We start from the raw sequence: 22,186 nt of genomic DNA on the forward strand, positions 1-22,186 counted from the left end.
GGAGCAACCCGTCCTTGGAAAAGGGCATCACGCTTGATGGAGTGGAGGGGCAGCAAAAACAGAGGATGGCTGTCTAGGAGCAGGTCTGACACAGTGGCTGCCACAATGGGTTCAAGTGGAACAATTGTGAGGATGGAGCCGGCCCTGGCAGCGTCTCATTTTGTTAGACACAAAGTCCCGTTGCGTCAGGCCAACTCAGTGGCAGCTAGCAACAAAATCTAATGCCAAATACAAGAAACTGGAGGAAAATAGCAAACAAATGAAACGGTGAATTTTCAACAGATTTGACACAGTTCAGCTATTTTTAATGTTTGCAAGCAGCTTTCCAACTGAAGCAGGCGCCTTATAACCAGCTCTGCTCATCCGGGACTGTGCCAGGACCCACACTGCTAGATGGCGACCCAAAGCAAGCATGCCTTACTTCCCGGTCAGAAGTCCTCCAGCGGCGCATGCATCAGTGGAACAGAACTGAGAACACAGAGACACACCCGGCCACTATGGACAGCTGACCTCTGACAAGGGAAAAAAGAAAGAGAGGGGAAAAACACGAAACCGGGGACGAGACCGTCTCTTTAACAAATGCTGCTGGCAAAACTGGATATCCATCTGAAGACAAAGGAGACAGGACTGCTATCCCATGGCACGCACAAACCCAGCTCCAGAGGGTGAACGCCCTGCATGTAAAACTGCGAACCGCAAAGGCATCGATGAAAACATAGGGATCAATGTAGAGGCCCTAATCTATTACCTAGAGCAGGGGTCTAAAACAGGGGGCCAGTTCACTGTCCTCAGACCTGTTGGAGGGCCAGATTGTAGTTAAAAAAAAACAAACCATGAACAAATTCCTATGCACACTACACATATCTTATTTTGAAGTAAAAAACAAAATGGGGCAAAAACCCCCGGCGGCCTGGATAAATGTCCTCGGTGGGCCGCCTGTGGCCCGCAGGTGGTAGTTTGAGGACCCCTGACCTAGAGAGCTACTATCACTTAAGCACACTATCCCATGTCACCAAAATCACAAAGGCAGCATATGATTGGGACCGCCGAACAATTTGACACTGAGGTGCATCAAAAGATTTCACAGAAGCAGAAAACCAAAGGGAGGTGGGGATTTGGCAAAGGCATAGTCGACAAGAGCCTCATTTTTTTCAAATGTAGCTAATGTATCAAACCATAACACTAGGAAGGGGCAAACTCTTTCAAACAGGCAACCATTTGAGCTCAATGTGGCAGCGTTGCATCCAGGACCCAGTTCGGAAGGGTTAGGAGAGGAGGCCTACAAGGATGGAGCCCAGGCAGGCCATGGGTTAAGGCGGTGTTACTTTGCAAAGGGTTGTAATGAATAAGACAAAACCGAAAGGTTACACATTGTTCGGTGGAAAACTGCTGGTCTTCTCCGTCAACCCTCGTACAATTCACAATGAAACATTTAAAATATAGCAATAAAAGGTGTAGACACCAGAACTGAAAGCTTGCTTTTAGGGTTACCGATGGCGTGCGGGAAGGGAGGATCAGCATGAACTAGGAGAAAGACACATGTTAACTGGGGAGCAGGGGAAGACAGTGCACAATGAGGGGGGCCGAGGAAGACGACGAGAATGAAAAGCCACAGAGGTAAATCCTCTCGTGTAGACGGCCCTGTAACAACAGGAATCACATCTGAGTGGATACAGACGTAGCCACTGAAACTGCGCAGGTGCTGGGGGGATGGGAATACACCCATGGAGAGTATTTGCCCAAGGATACCATTCAGGAGGCCAGTGGGTTAGGAAGGGGAAATGCAAACAGGTAAGAGCAGGTAAAGGGGCTACGTGATGTTACGTTGTGTTGGCTGTGACAATAACACAAACCAGAATGTATATATATGAATTGTTGAAAGGAAAATTGATTTCCTCTGGAAGCCTCCACCTAATTCCCAACAAAAAGCTTAATAAAAACCGTTTTCCACAGAATTCCCTCCTGCCATAAGACTCCATGAAGCACACGGGTTACTGCTAGCCCCGTTCGGATGCAGCATCATTGTTGGCCCAGCAGCCAGTTCTGGGCAGGCGGGTCTGCTCTGAAATGGTTGCTGAGCAATTTACTATCCAACCGTGTGTGTGTGTGTGTGTGTGTGTGTCCTTCCAAGAGATCTTTGTAACTGGAAATTATAGAGAAGTCAAGGAAATGGACTTTTGCTGCGATTGAATTCATTAGGGGCATATTCTTGGATTGTTTTGATTTGGGAGGCTTTTATTTCCCATCTTTTTTATTGCCTTTTCCTCTCAGCTTTCAAAAGCGTGTCCTTGAGATGCTTTCGCCAATGTCATGGAGTAGACTGGCCCTTTATTTACTCCTTGGTTTGCGTTCTGCCTAAGATGGTGCCTTTCTCTGCAGTAGCCTGGAGAAGAGGAGGCAGAGCCATGGAGGAATTAAAGTGCCTTATCTCAAAAATGCCCTAGTCACTGACGCCATCCCAACCGCAGGGATGCGACCTTCATAGTGCTGAGGCACCCTGACCCTAAGGTTGTCTCCCGCCTTGGTGCTTCCCAGAGGTCTTTCAGCAGGTGCTTATCCATTCCATACCCAAAACGCACAGACCAGAGGTACCACCCCTGCTGATTGAACATTAACACCCTGTGAATAGCTCCTTAAGAACATGCTGTTCTATTCTTTTGATGAAAAACCACCCAGTCAATACAAATAAAAATAGGAAAAGCAAATACCTCACCAGAGAGACTAGGAGGCTGTGTTCAGGCCTAAGTGCTAATAGCTTGCAGCAAGAAAATAAGTGGAGTCGGTTAAAGAGACTTGATAGCCAGGCTGCACAAATCACTGATATTGTTTTCTTGGTGTCAAGAAAGTGAGACAAATGTTTCTTCATTGTTTCTAAGTGAAGGCAGTGGGTTATTGTTCAATAAACTTTGCTATAACTTTCTTATCATTAGATTTGTCCGATCTGGGTAAACCTTTAGAATGCTCAGCAACTCCCAAAGAGCTTTAACCACAGGCAGCCCTCCGTTTTTCAAGAACTGGTTATATATTCAGTGGATTACACACTCTCTTCTTTCTCCCCTCTGCTGACTCTTGAGTGCTTCCTCGCTCAGGCGTACCCACACAGGGGAGGAGTCGGGGAGTGGACAGGAGACAAACCCCAAGGCTGCCTGTTCTAGATATGGCAATAAGGAGGGTGGGTAGGTGATTTGAAATCAATTGCCCAATGAGAATTGGACTCAAGGAATCCACACTGTTCTTGCCTACCGTCTTCCTACTGTATTTGATTACTGGGTCTTCAATTCCTAGACTCTAGGCATCCAGTCGGGTGCACGGGTGCAAATTGGAGTCACTTGAGCAGCACTTTCAACGTGAAAGTGCCCAAGGAGCCGTGGAGTGGCACACATTGAGAAACCCTCATCTGCTGGCTGAAAGCCATGTGGATCAGACTCCTCTAGAGGCACTTCAAAGACAGGCCTAACAATCTGCTTCCCAAAGACCATCTGCTCTGAAAGCCCGGGAAGTGTAGTTCTACTCTGACTCTCAAGCAGTTGGGATAAACGTGATGGCAACGAACAACACCGCAAAGCTGTGTTATGAAGTCGTAGACAGCCTCACCATTTCAAATATGTTAAAACTTAAGGGGTGTGTGTCTTACAATCAGCAAAATAACAGACCCTAGATCACCACCATCCAGAAATGCTGATTCAGTAATCGTAGCAAGAATCAGAGATTATATGTCCACGCTGTATAAATCCTAAACCCTTTATATGAATCTACCCAGTCTGTCTAACTGAAACCAACTCAGAGGGACCCTATGTGTGTTATGGTACAAACAGATCATGTAATCAGTTGCTAAACACCCCCCACACCCCCCAAAATTGAAGTTCTAGTCCACCCAGAGGCATCTGAAGAGAAGGAGATGACTTCAGAAAGGCAGGCACTGACCAGGCCTGGGGCAGAGTTCTACTCAGAATGGACGGGGTCACCAGGGAACAAAGTTACCTGAACAACAACTGGTAACTGGAATAGCAACGACCTCAGGTAATTCTCACAACGGTCCGCTATGACAGGTTCTAGTATGAATGATCCCTATTTAATAAATAAACGAATGGACAGGAAGCAAAGGAAGGGCCCTGGGATCATCAGCTAACAAATGTTGAATCAAGCCTCAAGCTCACGTAGTAGTCTTCCAACGTCGATGCTGTTCATTCTCAGGGCTTGAACTGATTGCTATTAAAATACCTATGAAACACGTGGCTGGCTAAGAGCCAGTATAGTTTGTCTCGTTTGAAATAGTCTCATAGTAAAATTGTTCCTTAGAGCTGCCAGTCACTGGTCACACCCCGGACACACGTGCAGTGCATAGAGAATGCATCAAATGTGTGTCCCACAAACACCTTTGTAGCCTGCGTTTGCTGTGGCTGAATTTTCTCATCAGCTGGTTTTCTGTCATTGATTGTCCATCAAGAGCAGTGATGAGGTTCGCCTTCCCATGGGCAGCAGAAATTCGACAGAATTTTGCAAGACGCTACTTTATGAGTTTCCCTGCCTTTGACGTAGAAGCGATCCAGTGAATAAAACACAGTCTCTGCTCATAGTGTCGAGGGGGAAAGAGACGTGTGCGCATGCGCGTAATCATCACATCATCCGTATAACGTGGAAGGCTGTGGAAGCCTAGATCAAGATCTGTTCATTCTTCCTGACGGGAGTAAGCTGGACCCTGAAGGGTAAGCAAGCGGTCACTTGGTAGGGAAAGCATTCCTGTCTGCGGGCCTGGAACGGTCATAGGCAAGGAAGCCGTTCATGTGAGTGGAACGAAGGACGGAATGGGACAGGTTCAGTGAAGTTTTTCTGTTGTTGAAACTTCGCATCTTCGAGCGACCTGGTAGACATATACCAAGGTCCCAAGCTGTCCATGAGCCATGCAACAGTGGGCCTCTACAACAGTTCTTGCCCCTGGGGCGTAGAAAGGCACCCAGTAGAGCTGGGTGGTGGGGGTAGCAGCATGGAGAGGACCCCATGAGCTTGAGGCCGGACTCCTTCATCCCTTTCAACACCCTCAGCCCCAACAGATGACACGATGGCATCCTTCGTCATGAAATCACCCCAGACGCATTTCGAGTACGCAAGTGGGAAAAGACTGTCTGGGTCCTGCAAAGTGAAGCTCAAACATAGGTCTCCACTAGTTCACCCTCTCCCTCTTGCATTTCCTTCCTGTCCCTGACGCAGGCCAGGGGTAGGTTCCGCGTGATCTTTTTGTACTGTGTCCACTATGTACAACAGGTGCTGAGAGGCATGACAGCGATGACGACAAAGCTTCCATGCCCCCCACACAAGTACACACCATCCCTATAGTGCCGAGAATGTTCATCAGAGATGGAAAGTATGCGAGGGATATTCCCACTCAACTTGCTCTAAACAGCTCTAGCATTAATGGAAATTTTAATGAAAAACTAAGCCTCGATGAGGTTGCCATCCAGAATTCCCACGGCACATGGGGTCTGGTTCATTCCCCTTGCACCAGGAGCAGAGGTGCAAAAGCAAAGGCGTGAGTGCACGTGTGTGGAAGCACACAGTCAAATCCTCTCTAAACTCGAGACCAGGGACTGATGTTTTTGCAAGAGCATCAGGAAGCTGCCCCATATTTATAATCCTAACAGACTCAGTCACACTGTCTGTCTCAGTCTCATCCCTTGTCTGGCTCACTTGGAGGTCAGGAATTATCCAGAAATGAACTCCAAAAAGAGCAACCACATTTCCTCACCCTCCCTCGGATGCTCAGGTAGAATCTCGAACAGGCTCCTGGAAACTCAGAAGTTAAGTAGCCCAGGGCCCAGGGGCTGTATCCCTCCCCCACTTCCCTGGGAACGAGCCATCCCCAGCTATGGTGCAGCTTCCAGAGAAACACAAAAGCATACATTCCCATGAGATGTTTTAATGATGACAGGCAGATCCATCCATCCCTGGGTAGCAGAACCCAGCACCTCCCCAGGGGAAACCTGTAGTTGTAGGGGGAAAGCAGTCAAGGGTTTTGCCTTGTTAATCCAGACATGATGTAGAAACTTCCTCCCCAGCCCCTCCAGCATTCTATGCACAGCCCCTTACTCATGAATCCCTGACTGGAGACGTGCCTGTGCCCCCCTGGAAGATTCCCCATTACTGGGAGTGAGCTGCACTTTGTCAACATCTGCCGGAGGAGGGGCAGGATTGCAGAGAGCCTGGGTGAGTCTGTGGCGGGGGGGTAAATGAGTAGTGAGAAGAGAGATGGACAAAGAAGAAATGACTCTTGAAAAAGTAAAATCCTATACCCTAAAAAGCTAAAGACCCTGGTGTTGAGAGCCTCTTTGAAGCTGAGGTGGCCCACGGTGTCTCGTCTTCCCTGACTTCCTGTGTGCCCCACATTCAAGCTGGCTTTGCCTAGGTCAACCTTACAGATGCTCAGTTCTCATTAGGGATTGTGACTCAAATTTTCCAGCTTCTTTGTTGGTCAAAGGGCAGGCTCCTCAAGGTCATTTACCGATTTTGTGACAATGGGCTCTTAGCCACGGCTACGCAACGTTCCTTTTGCCTCCCAAGTCTTCTACGATGACCTATAGAAATGCTCCAGTTTTCCGAGATGGGCCACTTCAGGAAGAACACCACTTCTACTTTCTTCCAAACTCTGATTCTGTTATTTCTCTCCCCACAATAACCTATTGGGCTCTATCTTTTTCCTCTCCTTCCTTCTTTCTTCCCAGCCACACCCCCACCCACCCCTGCTACCACTTACTTCCTGGTACCCTGTGCAGATGAAGGCAGCTGTGTCAAGGGCTGGCTTTGACACTCAGCGTTGAACTCCCACATCACAGTGGAGGCTGTTGCTGAAGGCCTCAACCCTGGTTGCACCTAGACTCTCCTGAGTGCTTTTTAAGATGACCTGTGCTGGGAGCCCACCCTAGACTAATTCACTGGGGCACTTAGTGGTGGGATCCAGGGATCCCTGTGTGATTTTCCAGGAGCCCCGGTGGCGTGGGGTGGGCTGCTCACGGTGCCTCAGCAATTTGAAAGCCCCTGCAGCTCCTTGGGAGAAGACATAGCTGTCTGCTCCCGTAAAGAGTGGCAGTCTCAGAACTCACAGGGGCAGTTCTGCCCTGTGCGACAGGGTGGCCATGTGTTTGGCTCAGCGGCAGTGAGTTTTGAGTTATGTGATGTCATATGCAGCCAGTAGTGAAAAATAACACGACCAGTCCCTTGGCTAAAGCTATAGCCAGCTGACCTCAGAATGACTTACACGTGATCTCCACAGCTCATGTCCTTTGCTTCTGATGAGCTGTTATAGCCAGGGATTCCTGGGCAGAGATGGTTTCACAGGGAACCCACTGAAAAGACTGTGAGTACAGACTAACCCTAGACATGCCATTTCTGACTTTACTGAAGAGTTTTCCCTCTCCTTCAATTACCTTTCACCCCAGGGGGTATATTTCCCATTATTGATTATTATCACTGGGGCAACACACAGAATTTTAAAAGTTGTTGTGGGCCTCTCTCATTGTTGCAAATGGAAGCTCATGGCCTGTGTGACAATGGTTCTCTGTTCTTTTTTGTGATGAACAGCACACAGCCAAACAATCCTTAGAAAACCACCCGAGGAATGACCCTCCGTTAGTTGCAAATTCATTCTAGGAGACCGCAGCTGTGCCTCTGGGAGCTCTGTCATTAGAAAAGTGGCATCATCTGAAGCACAGCCACCAGAGGCTGTGACAGCTTTGTGCCTTTGGGGTTTTTTTGGTGTGTTTTGGCTTTAAGATCTCTTTGGGGGGAGGGGGTTCACCAAAATGATCTATGACGGAAGCGGATGGCTGAGACGCATGAATATCGGTCATTTCCATAGAGGTTTATACCTCCCAAGTCTTTCATTTGCCCTCAAGAGATCTCTCCCTGACCTTGATCGCAAAAGTCAGAGCAGGAACATACATAATTGTTCACCTATAGTTCCCCAAATGGGGCTAACATACTGAAAGAAGCAAACCACTTCCCATTGAGTGGATTCGAACCCACAGCAACAATAATAGGGCAGACTAAAACTGTTCCACAGGGTTCTCAAGACTGTAAATCTTTGCAGAATCAGACTGCTGCATTTTTCTGAGGCAGAGAGGTGGATAGGTTCAAACCACTGACCTTTCAGTTAACAGCAGAGCACTTTAAGGACTGTGCCACTAGAGCACCTTGCATGGATGTACAGTCCAGGGAAAACCCCACTGCATGTTTCATTCATTCTTGGAATGGCTTCCTCCTTTCCTAACCAAGCCTCACCTTTCCATTTACTGATCACACAGTTTACTGACCACACAGGTTTATATGATGATTCACCTCTCTGGGAATAGAAGTGTGCTCTTCCTAGGAGGGGCTATCCGCCTGACATTTGGAGCCATTTCTTTGGCTCTTATGGGGAGCCTGTATCCTGCAAGATATGGGTCCCTTCCTGAACATGGTTCAAGATACGCAGTCAGATCACCGTTAGCCATGCAATGGTGCATTTAATCCAAGAGAGCAGATTATCTGAAAACCATTTCATTAGATTTAGGACAAAAGTGCAAGGACGGTAAATGTGTGAGTGTGTGTGTGTGTGTGTGTGTGTGTTGAGCAATATCACACGTTTTGTGGCTTGTGTCTGTATTTTATGGGTATCCAAGTTTGCCTTCCTTGGGGCATCCTGAGTGGCAGAGGGAGAGAGCTTCATGGGGAGGATCGACCGAGAGAATGACGAGAAGAGAGTGTGGCCTTCTGACTCAGTAGTCTCTGGGCACCAGTGGGTTGCCACTGCCCATCCCCTCTTGCCTCACATGCCTCTTGGGATTGGCATGTGCCCACACCTTGCCCTTGGCCCTGCAGAGCTTATGGAAAGGTCTCCACACATTCACTTTGCAACCTGGCTTAGTAAACACAACAAAGCTCACTGCCTGTCATCGAGTCAATTCCAACTCATAGCAACCCTATAGGGTGGGGTAGAACTGCCCCTGGGGGTTCCCAAAGCTGTAACTCTACAGAAGGTGGAAGCCTCATCTTTCGCCCACCAAGTAGCTGATCGTTTCGAACTGCTCACTTGATGGTTAGCAGCCCATAACCACTAGGATGCCAGGGCTTTTCTGATATTAGTAGCAACCCTGAATTTCTATCGCCTTTTTCAGCATCAAAGTGCCTTCTGGGGAGTAGCTATGCTCCGGACCCTTACAGAGTAAGCCGCAACATAGCTGCTCTCTTTGCTTGGAATCTGGGTGTAGGTTTGAGGGTTACTGTGAAAGGATCCCGTAGATGGGAAGCAGTTCTCAAACTTCATGAAGCATCAGAACAGAGCTTGTTTTCAGTGTAGAGAACTGAGTCTATTCACAGAAAGTTGGAGTTCAGTCATCTCAGGAGGGTCCTTAGAATCCTCATCAAGCACAGGACACTTTAGGACAGACCTCTCCTTGAGCACCTGCTGACTCTGCTTTGGGCCTCACTTGGGGTACCTGTCTTCAGGGAAGGAGAACATTTATCTTTTCACCCTCACGAATCACTGCTTACGCCTCAGACTGACTTATGATGGGCCTATCAATAGGGAGAGTATGACACAGGGAGGGCTGATCTCCGCTAGATGGGCTGAACAAAGGCTACCCACAAGCAAGATGCCAGGCTCTTAGACCCCTGTATCTTCTTCCCAGCCTGACCAGGGCTAGAAATTCACAGCCAAACCACAAGGCACAGAGCAGTTGGCTAGAAGCTTGCCTACCTGATGCAATCAGAGAATAAACAAACAAATTGGGGGGGAAAAGTTCAATTACTACAATATAGTTCTGAAGAGGAAGGTATAAACCTCAATATAGTTTGATTGCTTCTAGGACCAAATAAATAAGTAAATAACTAAAAGATGGTTTGAAAAAGAGAGGAGAGAATAAAGAAACAGACCCAACACAGTTGAGATTCTTGAAGGAAAAACAGCATGTAAATCAACTAACTGTTATCAGCATTCATGACTGCGTCCTTGCAAGAGAGAGAAGGGTTAAAAAAAAAGTCCGTCTTTCTGTAGTGCTCTAAGAGGTAATTCAGATGAGAGCAATTAGTTAGCTAATTGGCTGGTCTAAATGGTGTCCTGTGAGTCCTCTTGATGGAGCGCCAGCAGCCTCTTCTCCTTGTGAGGTGCAAAGGTCGGGTCAATGCAGTAGCTGTGATCAGCCGCCTAAAGTGGGGCTGTCACTTTGGACAATTTACCATGATCCAAAGATCAGGATGGATGAAATAGAAGTCCGATTGTTTATGCGATTATTGACCTTCTCAAGTTCGTAGGAGGAGTCATGGTCACATAAAGGGCTCTGCTCTCAGTAAAGAAACTAAATGCTGTTAATCTTGAAGCCAAATCCAGAAGATGTAGAGGGGGCTCCGGAAGTGGGATAAAGGTCTCGAGGCAGCAGGGAGGGAGGAGAAGAAGCAGTTGACAGGGGGCTTGAAAGGGGTCTTAAGGAGATGCAAATCCTGTTCCAGAAAGCTCTTCAAGTTAGTAATTAAAGCATACCCAGGAAGGTAGGACTGGCAAGGTATAAAAGATCAATAGGTTAAATACTTTATGTTGTTTAATCAGATACTTAGCACAAATCAAGTATTACCTGACTGGGGTCATTAGGCTAAATGAGAGCACTGTGGTGGAGAGCATTCATTACCATGGCACGGCGCATCATGAAATGGATCGTGAAAACAATGAGGCGCATCCCTGAGTCACCCCTGGTCCTGGAATGAGGAGTAAAGAGGCCAGAAAACCTGCCCTGGACTGAAATGGGATGTGTGCTATTTCTTTAGGCATGACTTAGAACGTGGGTGATAGGAGTTTCCTCCGAGAATGAGAGCTACCAAGATCTGAAATGGAAAAGCAAAAATATGCATACAGAAGTCTCCTTGAAGCTGGCGCATGTGTTTCATAGCACCGCCGTCACAGAAATACCACAAGTGGGTCTTTGCTCACAGTTCGGAAGCTCGAGGTCTGAATTCAGGGTGCTGGCTCAGGGGGAAGGCTCTCCCTGATCTTGGGGGCAATCATGGGCTCGGCTTCTTTATGCTCTTCCCAGCATTCCTCAGTTCTTTGGGCATTGCCACTTGGCATCTCTCTTTCCCTAGTCTGTGCTTTCTTGTCTCTGGGCTTCGACTGCTCTTGTTGTAGCTCAAAAGTCACCAAGCATAATACACACTCTCCACTGACGTGTCCCTGTTGGCATTAAAGGGAAATTCTATCCCCAAATGGAATTATAACATATACACGGGCTACATGATTCAATCTGTAACACTGGGTGTGTACTCACCTGCTTGCAACAGTGAGGCAGGAATCAGTCAGTAGGAAAGTCCACCTAAAAGCCCTCCTCCCCACTGGTTGAGCGATCTCCTCTCATTTTTTGCATTTCCATTACAGATATGAAAGCCTTTTGGATCATAAAGCTATGAGGATCAAAGAATAGCTTTGGGGGAAAGGGATGGGGACTAACCAAACTCCCGAAGTGAGAAGGCTGTGCTGTGAGGCACCTAGGGACAGAAAGATGCTCCGGCCGAGGTGGTGTCAAGAACCTGTGTTTCGTAGGCACGCAGGTGGAACTTAGTGGATGGGTCACTGATAGTGCGCTGCCCATTTTGCTGGCCTTGCTGCGATCAAAACGTTTCCTTGTCTTTTACAGTCGATAGAAATAAAACCAGAATGGAATTTTCCAATGGCATTTTGCTTAAAACAAAGATAATAATTGCAATTAAAGAATGGAATTACAAAAGTATTGCAATGCTTAAACACATCACAGGTTTTTTTTTATTGTGATGATTGATTTAATCAGTCACGCAGCTCTCCACAACCCCTTCTGCAGACATCCTGACTCTTCCTCACCTGTTTACCAGGCCTACTTATAGTCCTCAATGGGCCAGGGAAGGTTATCTCTGATTGTTGTTTCCATTCCTTTCCCCCATTGTATCCCCAACTCACTTATAGGTCCTGGGTTTCCACAACTCTGATGGGGCAAAGGAAAAATGCACTCCCCCTTGTCCAAAGAGGAGCCCTGGCATTGTAGTGCTTATGCGTTCAACTGCGAGCCACATGGTGGCAGTTCAAAACCACCATCAGCTCCAAGGGAAATGGACTGGACTTTCTACTCCTGTGAACAGTTCCAGTCTCTGAAACCCACAGGGGCATCATGGTGAGTCAGCATTGACTTAATGGCAGTGTGTTTGGTCTTTGGTTTTTTCCAAAGAGTTCAGCCAACACTCACCTTGCAAGCCTGTGCCTTGCACAACCGAGAGGTTTCTCCCTCCTGGCCCACTTCCCCATAGGTTGGTTTGCTTAGTTTACTAGTTTGTGTTGTTGTAGTTGTTGATCTTGTCATCTGCTATCAAGTTGGCCCTTGATTCATGCCAACCACATACCCAATGGGATGAGACCATTATGACTCACAGGGTTTTTCCTGACTTATTTTTTGAAGTAGATCCCTTACCTTTTCTTCTAAGTCCATCTTAGCTTGGACTCTCCGTTGTAACCTCTCCCACATGATAGCAACCTGCAAGCCTTCACTGGCAGATAGATGGTGCCCCGGCTGGGAATCAAACCCAGTCTCCCTCCTGTAAGGTGGGAATTGTGTCTCCATTAACTACAAACATGTTAACCAGCTGGATAGAGCCTCAGCTCTTCCTTCAAAGAAACATCTCAACTGCTTCTCCAGTCATCTAAGCCAACGGTTTTCGACAACTCCTTGGAGCCTGGGAGTTCTACAAAGGCCCAAACTGCCTCTACAGCTGGCCCAAAGAGAGGGTAACCGGGGAGTGTCCACCTACCTCCACCTACCACTCATTGCCCTCACCAGGGCAATCTCACTAGACCCACGATATGTTGAGATTACATGAAAATAAACTTTGAAAGAATATGAGAAGATAAAAGACTTGAAAGCCATTATTTTAGGTTTATAACATAATCTAACAATGTTGGAAGGTGCAGTATGTGCCAAGAGGTTTCCATGCGTTGTTTCATTTAAACATTTGTGAATGAAGAGCTTAGGACAATAACCGAGGACCGGCCACCAGCATCTGCGGGACTTCCGAGTCCAAGCTCCACACGCCCTTCACCCTCTCTCACTCCAAACAAGGTGCTGCTTCTCAAGAGTATCTGCTGCCCAACAGCTTCTGGCTCCCAGGCACCCCGTTTCCACCCACATGTGCAGCGTCGATAAGTGGTGAATCACAGGCCTTACCCAGCACTGTTCTCATCCCACCACGCTTCAGAAGGATAGAAAGTGGCTTCTAACGTTCCTCTCACCATTCCCTGCACCTGGCCACTTTTTGCTATCCATGTTTTGTTCCCAGGATACCTGATTCAGTAATGAGGAATGGCCAGTCTATAAAAGACTCGGGGTCAGTTAAATGTGTTCTCAAAATCCAAACGAAAGTGAACTGCTGTTGCTTTGGTTGCCTCTGACCCCCCTTTCAGTATAGTGAACACCCTCAGACAAGTTTCTTGCCACCCAGAACGTAGAGCCCAGAAAGGCTGTGGAGGCCACACACACCACCATGTAAAGATGGGCCAGGCCCTGACAGAGCCCAGGTCTCCTGAGGGTCATCGCCTGAGAAAACTAAAGGCAAACCCATAGCCGTGGAGTTTCTCTGACGCATCGCAGCCCCACGTGCTACGGAGTAGTAGGGTCTCTCTGGCTCCATCTTTATAAAAGTAGATAGTTGTTCTTCCACCTGGCCACCAGGTGGGTTTAAACCCCCGACCTTTGGGTTTTTAGTCAAGCTAGACCATTTGTACCACTCAGGGACCTGCCATCTCAGGACTCCCCCTCACCTGATTCTGCTCCCACTGAACGCTTCAGACACAGCCTTCCCGAGACAGTTCCCAGGCAGCTTGGCACGCCCTGTTCCAGGACTGACAACTGTGCTGTGAAAATTGCCGCTCTCCCCTCTTCTGAAAGTGGCTTCCAGTCCCAAGAGTGATAGCACAGTCACTTCCTTCCCTGGGTAGGAAGTGAAACCACTTGTGCGGAGGAGGGAGAGCGCAGAGTTGACAAGTGCAGTGATTTTTTTAACCTTCCAAATGCAGTTGTTGGGGGTGGGGGAGGAGTGGGGGGCGGTGTGAGAGTTTGGGGGGAGTGAAAGGGTGAAGGAGAAAAGAGGCAGGTGTAAATGCTTCAGCAAGTCAGACTGCTCAGGGAAACAAAGCAGGCATTTGTCAGAGCCGAGAGTTGTGCCAACCCACTGAGAATTCAGGCAGTTAGCATCATGGCAAGGCGCTCCCTGAGCAAGCTGTGACCTGACTTTGAGATGCACTGCTTATGTTATTTTTCAGATAAAAACGAGCACCAGTAAATGTTCTCTTGGATGAGACTTCGCCATCAGGAAAAAGTATCCTGATTCAAATTGCCAGTCCTGTCTCTTGACACTTTCTCTCCAGTCCAACCGGAATGCCTCCCTTACCCTTTCACCAGGCTTCAGCAAAGATGCCGAATCAGGAGCCCCAACCCAATGAGACAAGACAGACATGACCCATGATCATCTGGCCACTCTGGGGAAAGCCCCACGTTTAAGGCAAGGTGGACAAGCCAGCTCTCAATGTCTTCTTTCATCCTAAGTAAGATCTGGTAGTTTTCACTGTCATTTTAAAGCCAGGAAAGAGTGAGGTTTTACCTCTAGAGTAAATGAGTGGCTCTCGGCAGGATCCTGGCTTATCAGGTTAACAAGAGTGTTAACACACAACATTTAGATATGCAAGAGCCTATTTAAGTTGAAGATTCTAAAGGGGCGGACCTCACACGATGTGGGTCTCCACTTGGTGAGGTCTTGGCATGTGATACAGACCTGGCTAAATGCAGGTGCAGGAGTTGGTATCAGGGCGAACATGACCCACGGTCAGCGTGCACACGGGTAGAGCAAGGGGAGAGCATGCATCTGAAGTAAGGGGGCTTCCTAGATTGTGCAAACTCATACGTATCTCTAAGAGGTATCCCCAGTTAGTATCTTCTCAATGGAAACTCCAACTCCAGGGGTGGAAACCCTTCCAAAAGGACCAGCCGTATCTCTACCTTCAGGGTCTCAGAGGCAGATGCCTGAAAGTAGAGGAGGGAGGGAAGGACAATAGAAAGGGCTTCCCTCACCCCCCATGAGCCCTCACACATTACCTAATGGAATGGAACGCAGAGATCCAAAGACAGTCCGAGAGATTCTCAAGGTAGAAATGAACATGCCCTGTCTTGACTCCAAGCCAGAGGTTCAGGGTAGGAAGATTAAAGAACTTCAAACACTGGAGCTGAGGGCTGTTGCCTCCTTGTCTTTGAGCAAGAAAGATGTGTTGGGCTTGGAGCCTGGTGTGGCGGAGAACAGTAAAGATGAAATGACTCCGTCTGAATGCTCAGAGATGGACCAGTAGAGAAAAATGTAAGATAGTCCCCAAGTTATTTTTCCCAACAACCCATTTGGTGCAACTAAATGTATATCAGCATATGGCTTTAGGAATAAAGGTGTCATTTTCCATTTGATAGCTCTAACCAAAAAAGCACTGCTGTTCAGTCGATTCCCACTTATGGAAACACGTGTATTCTAGAATGAACTGCTTCATGGGGTCTGTTTGGTCGTCATCTTGATGGAAGCAGATCACTGGACTTTCCTCCGTAGGGTGCGGTGGGATTCCAACTGCCACCCTTTAGTTAGTAAGCAAGAGTAAACTTTGTGCCACCCAGGGACCTGTTATGATAGCACTAGAAACAATAAAGCCTCAAAGCGTTTCCCTGTCCCTTACTACGCCTCCCGCCTAGGTCCCACTCCGCCCTTCTCATGTGTTGTCAGTGAACCTGCAGGATCACGCCTGGGTCATTGCTAAGGCTTTATATTGTCTTCTCTTCCCCTTTGCCAGATGGACCTTCTTTCCAGGACAGGTTCACTTTGAATATTTCCAGGATAGCGTTGGGCCTAAGTGACCAGGTGATACTGGAGGGGACTTCTCAGAGAGTGGGATACTTGGAGATTTGTGGTTGCAAAACACCTGTCTCTGGTTTTACTTTTCTTCACACGCTACGTAGTGTTTCTGGTGTACTTTGAATCTTTTAGAGCAGTTTCATATCCATTTCTCTATTAGAATTCCATGACAACCCTGTCTGTGAGGTATCGTTATATGTTATCTGACGATGAGCAAAGGTAGGCACTAGCGAGTGATTCTCCTCAAGGTCAAACATCCAATGACCAACTGAGTCGGATCAGAGTGTGGTTTCCTGACCAGGTACCCCTTCTGCCATCTTGTCCCTGACCATTCTTTTTTTTTTTTTTTTTGCATGAAAGACATGATAGTTTGGGATTTTAACTATACCACTCTGATCGCCACAACCAGCAGACACATGATGATGGGGTTTCTCTTGAGTATTAGCATTGCAGTACTTTTCGTACACCGAAATGTTACAATAGGACCAAGAATGTTAGAGAAAGGAAGATCAGGTCTTAGATGAAAATGAAAGCTAGTCATTCTGGTATTCCGCCCCACAGAATTTATTGAAACCCTTAAGAATCAATCCCTGCCCGCTCCTCATGAGCCAATCCCATCCAATGTCCTCTGAGATGCCTTCCCAGGCCACACCATACTTTCTTCTTTGTTTTACCATAGAAAGCACAGTGTTCATCTCTCCGTTGCCTAGTCATTCCATCACTCTATTGCTTATTAACTTTTCAGGTACGCATATATATTCTTCCAAAGAAATTATAAATAAGGTGTCTAGCATAAGCTGTATTGCACCTGCTCCTTTCCTCCTACCCCCAACAAAAACCCAATTAAGACTGTGATCAGTGCTATGCGTATAGGAGACATTTAACAAATGCCGGCTGCTGAATGCATGAATGAATGGCTTTTTAATCAAATATAAATTACACTGGTATCTCATCCATAGCAGAACTTTTTTTCTGTGGAGTTTTTCTAATGGCTATTGGAGGTTAGTGAGGTAGCTGGTCTTTTTGTTCTTGTTCCATGGACAAGGGGGGAAATACAAAGATTTCTGTCCTAGTGGATTGCCTGTGGAGTGAAAATTTGGATTAAGATCACAAACAGGAGCTCTTCAAAGATCCCCATTTGGGAGAGGGGCAATTATAAGTCTAGTAGTAATGGAGCTATAATAATAGTGATGATGTTTGGGAGACAATAAGGTATATAGGAGGGTGTATAGCATAGTCATTACATGGAAGACTTTAGTATCAGATCATCTATTATGCTCAGCTCTACTACTGTGAGCTAGACTGAATGGGTGTCTTTGGGCAAGGTGTGTAACCTCTTGTTCACAACCTCCTAACTTAGGAAATTAAGATGACAACAGTGTCTTCCTCATAGAACTGTTATGAGTATGAAATGAGATAACGTGTATAATGCGCTTAACATGGTAGCGCAAGCCCAAAGTATAGGAGCTATTATTACCCTCTCCACAGACTTGAGGGCCAACTTCATCTTCTCCTACCTTCCTTCTTCCTTGTGCCCTAAAGAAAAAAGGCACTCAACCATCCACCAACCCAAGAACCTTCCACCCAGGCTCATTGGCCAGAGGATGCTACTTCCACAAAAAGAAAAGCAAGGTTCTAACAGATGCCTGGGTTCTAATCAAACGAAACTCAGCTTTTCTGCAATCCCAAACTTCCAACAGCACTCTCGAAGCTGGGGTCCTTTCTTTTTTTGTTTTTATCTTTTATTGGGGGCTCGTACAACTCTTATCGCAATCTATACATACATCCATTGTATGTCAAGCACATTTGTACATTTATTGCCCTCATCATTCTCAAAACATTTACTTCCTACTTGAGCCCTTGGTATCAGCTCCTCATTTTTCCCCTCCGTCCCCACTCCCATCCTCATGAGCCCTTGACAATTTATAAATTATTATTATTGTGTCATGTCTTACACTGTCGGACATCCCTTCACCCACTTTTCTGTTGCCCATCCCCCAGATAGGGGGTTATATGTAGATCCTTGTGACCGGTTCCACATGTCTACCCCACCTTCCCTCCACTCTCCCAGCATCGCCACTCTCACCACTTGTCCTGAAGGGATCATCCGTCCTGGATTCCCTGTGTTTCCAGTTCTTATCTGTACCAGTGTACATCCTCTGGACTAGCTGGATTTGTAAGGTAGAATTGGGATCGTGATAGTGGGGGTGGGGTGGGGAAGAAGCATTTAGGAACTAGAGGAAAGTTGTATGTTTCATCTTTGCTACACTGCACCCTGACTGACTCATCTCCTCCCCATGACCCTTCTGTAAAGGGATGTCCAGTTGTCTACAGATGGGCTTTGGGTCCCCACTCCACACTGCCCCTCATTCACAAATGATATGATTTTTTGTTCTTTGATGCATGATACCTGATCCCTTCAACACCTCATGATCACACAGGCTGGTGTCCTTCTTCCATGTGGGCTTTGTTGCTTCTGAGCTAGATGGCCACTTGTTTACCTTCAAACCTTTAAGACACCAGATGCTGTATCTTTTGGTAGCTGGCAGCATCAGCTTTCTTTACCACATTTGCTTATGCAACCACTTTGTCTTCAGCAATCGTGTTGGGAAAGTGAGCATCATAGAATGCCAAGTTAAGAGAACAAAGTGTTCTTGCATTGAGAGAGTACTTGAGCGGAGGAGGCCAAATGTCCATCTGCGACCTTAATACTAAACCTATAAATATATGCACATAGATCTATTTCCACATCATCATATATAAATATATTTACATATGTGCATGCCTTTATTTAGACCTCTATAAATGCCCTTTCTAAAGAAATTCTCCAGATAAATCATAGATTATAATTGCGTATCTTCTTCTGAAACCAGAATTCTTAAATCTTTGACATTTCATATTTTCTGTAGGTAGCACAAGGTTGAACTCTTCTTTTCACCTCATCCTCCAGTTGGCATAGTAATTACCTATCTCTTTTTCTTTTTCTGAACATTTTATGGTGATTTCTTTTCAAAGCAAATTGGTTTTACATTCAAAAATTTTATAACATTACTCTCCCCTCTTTCTTCTAGGTTCCCTGTTTCTATTTATCCTTTACTGCCTTTTTCTACCTTCTGAGCTTTGCTTTTGGGGAATTGATGCCCTTTTGGTCCTAACATAGTTGATTATTCTGAGGAGCACATTTCTCACTCTATAGGCCTATTAGGCTGAAAAGTGACCCCCAGAAAATCTGTTTGTCTGAAAAATCTCCTAACTTTGTCATTGTATTTGAGTGACAATTTTGCTGAGTATATAATTTTGGGTTGGCACTTTTTTCTTTCAGGATTTTAGGTATAGTATCCCATTGCCTTCTTGCCTGCATGGTTTCTGCCAAGAGATCAGGGCTTATTCTTATTAGCAGCCCACTGTAAGTGACATTTCATTTTTCCTGAATTGCTTTCAGTATTCTTTCCTTGTCTTGGTTCTGGAAAATTTGAGTATGTCTTGAATGTTTTTGGTGGTGGTGGTGGAGGGGGTCTATCCTATCTTGTTATCTTTTAGGGTATAAGAGAAGCTTTCAGCCAACAAGTCTTTGATAAATTTCTCTGTGCTTTTTTTTTGGGGGGGTTCTCTTCTTGGTCTGGAATTCTGATCACATGTAAGTTATTTCTCTTGATGGTGTATCACGTGTGCTTCCTTAAATTTTCTTCATTCTTTTTGCTTATTGTTCCTCTAGTAGATAGGTAATGAGAGATTTGTCTTCTATTTCACTGGTTCTGTCTGCCATTGATTCATTCAACTTTTTTGTTCTTCCCATACATTATCTATTTCTCAAATTTTACTGTTAATCGTGTGGTTAACTCTTTTCTGTTTTCCCATGGTTTCTAAACGTCTATTTTTTTTTGTCAATTTACTCTTGTATAGTTTTCCTGAATTCTTCTAGAGCTTTTGCCTGTGTTTCTTGATTTTTTTCCCTAGTAGTTCCTTGGCTTTGTCTGCATTTTCCTTGATCTCTTCTTTAATCTGTTGACGGTCCCTACATATACTCATTTTTAATTCTTAATCAGGTAGCTTCAATACATTTTCTTCCTCAAAGAGGTTTCTGACCATGTATTTTAGTCATTTGCATGACCCATCTTATCCTGTTTCTTTATATGATTTGAAGTTGTCTCTTGTCTCCAAAACATTGTAGTGATGTTATATTTCTTTATTGATAGCAGGGATGTTTGTTTTGTCCTGATTTTTTGTTTGCTTTTGCTATATCGGGGGAGGGTGCCGGGGTAAGCATGCTACTCTGATCCCAAGTTTGGCAGAAACTGGTGTTCATCCTGTCTCCAGGCGAGTGTGATAGTGGGTGTTCATGTCAAGTAGATCAGCTGAGAACAGATTGGGCAGGTGTTGGTTGCCATCTGCCATTGATCCAGTGGCTCAGAAGTGGATGGTGGCACTTGTTCAGTGGGTGGGGTAGCAGGTATTGTAAGTGTGGATGGCATCGTCACCAACTTCCACCAAATGCAGCAAATATGAAAAGAGGAGGGGGAGAAAAGTGGTTCAGTAGCAGGCACAAGCACACAGCACAGAGGCAGTGGGCACATGGCATGTGATCTGTACCATGGCACATCCCCAGCCAACTGGGAAGCAGCACAGTGGTGGGCACAAGCACTCACCATGAAACCACAGAGGTAGCAGGCATGTAGCATGCACTCTACAGAAGCACAACACAGATTTCAGAGTGATAGGGAGCCGCAGGGTTGAGGACAGAGGCACGCAACACCAGTCTCAGGGAGGACATCTCTCATCACCAGGGAGGTGGGGAGGGAAACACATTCCTCCTAGCTCTGGTTGAGTGCATCTGGTTATCTGGTTCCTGCCCCTATTCAATTCAAGGGAGGAAGGCAGTCAGAATCCAACATCTCTAGCTGCCACCCTACAGGCCTTCCCTACATGTGGGTCCCTACCCCAAATGACAAGGGACATAACTACTTCTATCCATATCCTACTCTGTGGTTGTCTGGATCTCTCAAGTTCCTGCCAACTTTCTTCCACTTTTCCTTCCCAGAGGCAATGTGTGCTCTCGCCTTCTTCACTCCTGATTTCTCTGCACACTACTGTGTCTTACTGAGGATTAAGCTCCTCGCCCAGGAGCACTTATTGCAATGCCTCAAAATGGCCAAGTTGTACCAGCCCAGTGGCAAGACAACTGCCCCTCTGCATGACTCCACATGCATTGCTTTTGCTCAGCTTCTTCTTCCAATTGGTATCGGAGCTACTTCTTTATCTTTCATTTTGATGCTCAAGGTCACAGGATTGTCATCTGCATCTGTTTTACTTGGTTTGTTGTTGTTGTTTATAGTGAGTTGACATGGAATGTCTGGTGGGGTGCCAGCTTAGCTCTGCCTCCCCCACTTCTTTTAAGTCTCTGAATTCAGAAATGTTAATTAGGGCCTCCCCACAACTTTATGGAGCTGTCATGATTAGACCTGTTATTATCGCCCCAAATGGGAAAATTGAGCATCTACCCTTTATCACAATTAATGCTGTCTTTCAGGCTTCCCATTTATTGGGCTCTCTCCTATAATCCTTCTTTATATGTGTTTCAAGACCTTGTACAAGTACAAGTAATTTAAACTAATTCACTTATTATCAAAAAGGAATGAAAACAAATGGCACATGAATGAATTTTGAGGTTTCATATGGAATTAATATCTTCCTAATACCCACAAATTTGGTAAAATCATTATGCATCTATAATCAAACCTGATAAATTCCCTAGATAATTCAGAAGTAATTATGCATGAACTGCTGCCATTTATTTAAAGTACTACCAAAATAAGAGATTTATTCTCAGGATTTAGTTAGACTTCAGGATAACTAGCAGTAACCTGACATCTCTTGTCAAGATCAGCCACTAGGAAATGCACTGACTCCACAGCCTCCTGATACTTTCTACTGACATCTGTTTTGGGGTTTGGGTTTTTTTGGGGGTTTTTTGGACATCTGTTTAAAAAAGAAAAAAAAGTCATGATCCTCAGAAATAGTACCCGCTTGAGACGTGCAGATGAATTTTCCTTAGGATTGGCTGTGAAATCTGGGAGGACAGAGAGGTATCTAAGGTTAGAATGCCCGCCAAGGCTCAGAGAGACACCACACACCAGGCCAAGTCCTCAATTCCCAAGAATCTCCCTCTGTTTACTCAAGGGATCCTATCACAAATGACCATTTTCTCATTCACTGAGGATTGCTGCTCTTTTTCAATATACCTGCCGGTAGCTACAGACCATGCTTTTTA

Source organism: Echinops telfairi, unplaced genomic scaffold (genome assembly GCF_000313985.2).
Source record: "Echinops telfairi isolate 266 unplaced genomic scaffold, ASM31398v2 ScPeMD7_7465;HRSCAF=8503, whole genome shotgun sequence".
NCBI lineage: Eukaryota > Metazoa > Chordata > Mammalia > Afrosoricida > Tenrecidae > Echinops > Echinops telfairi.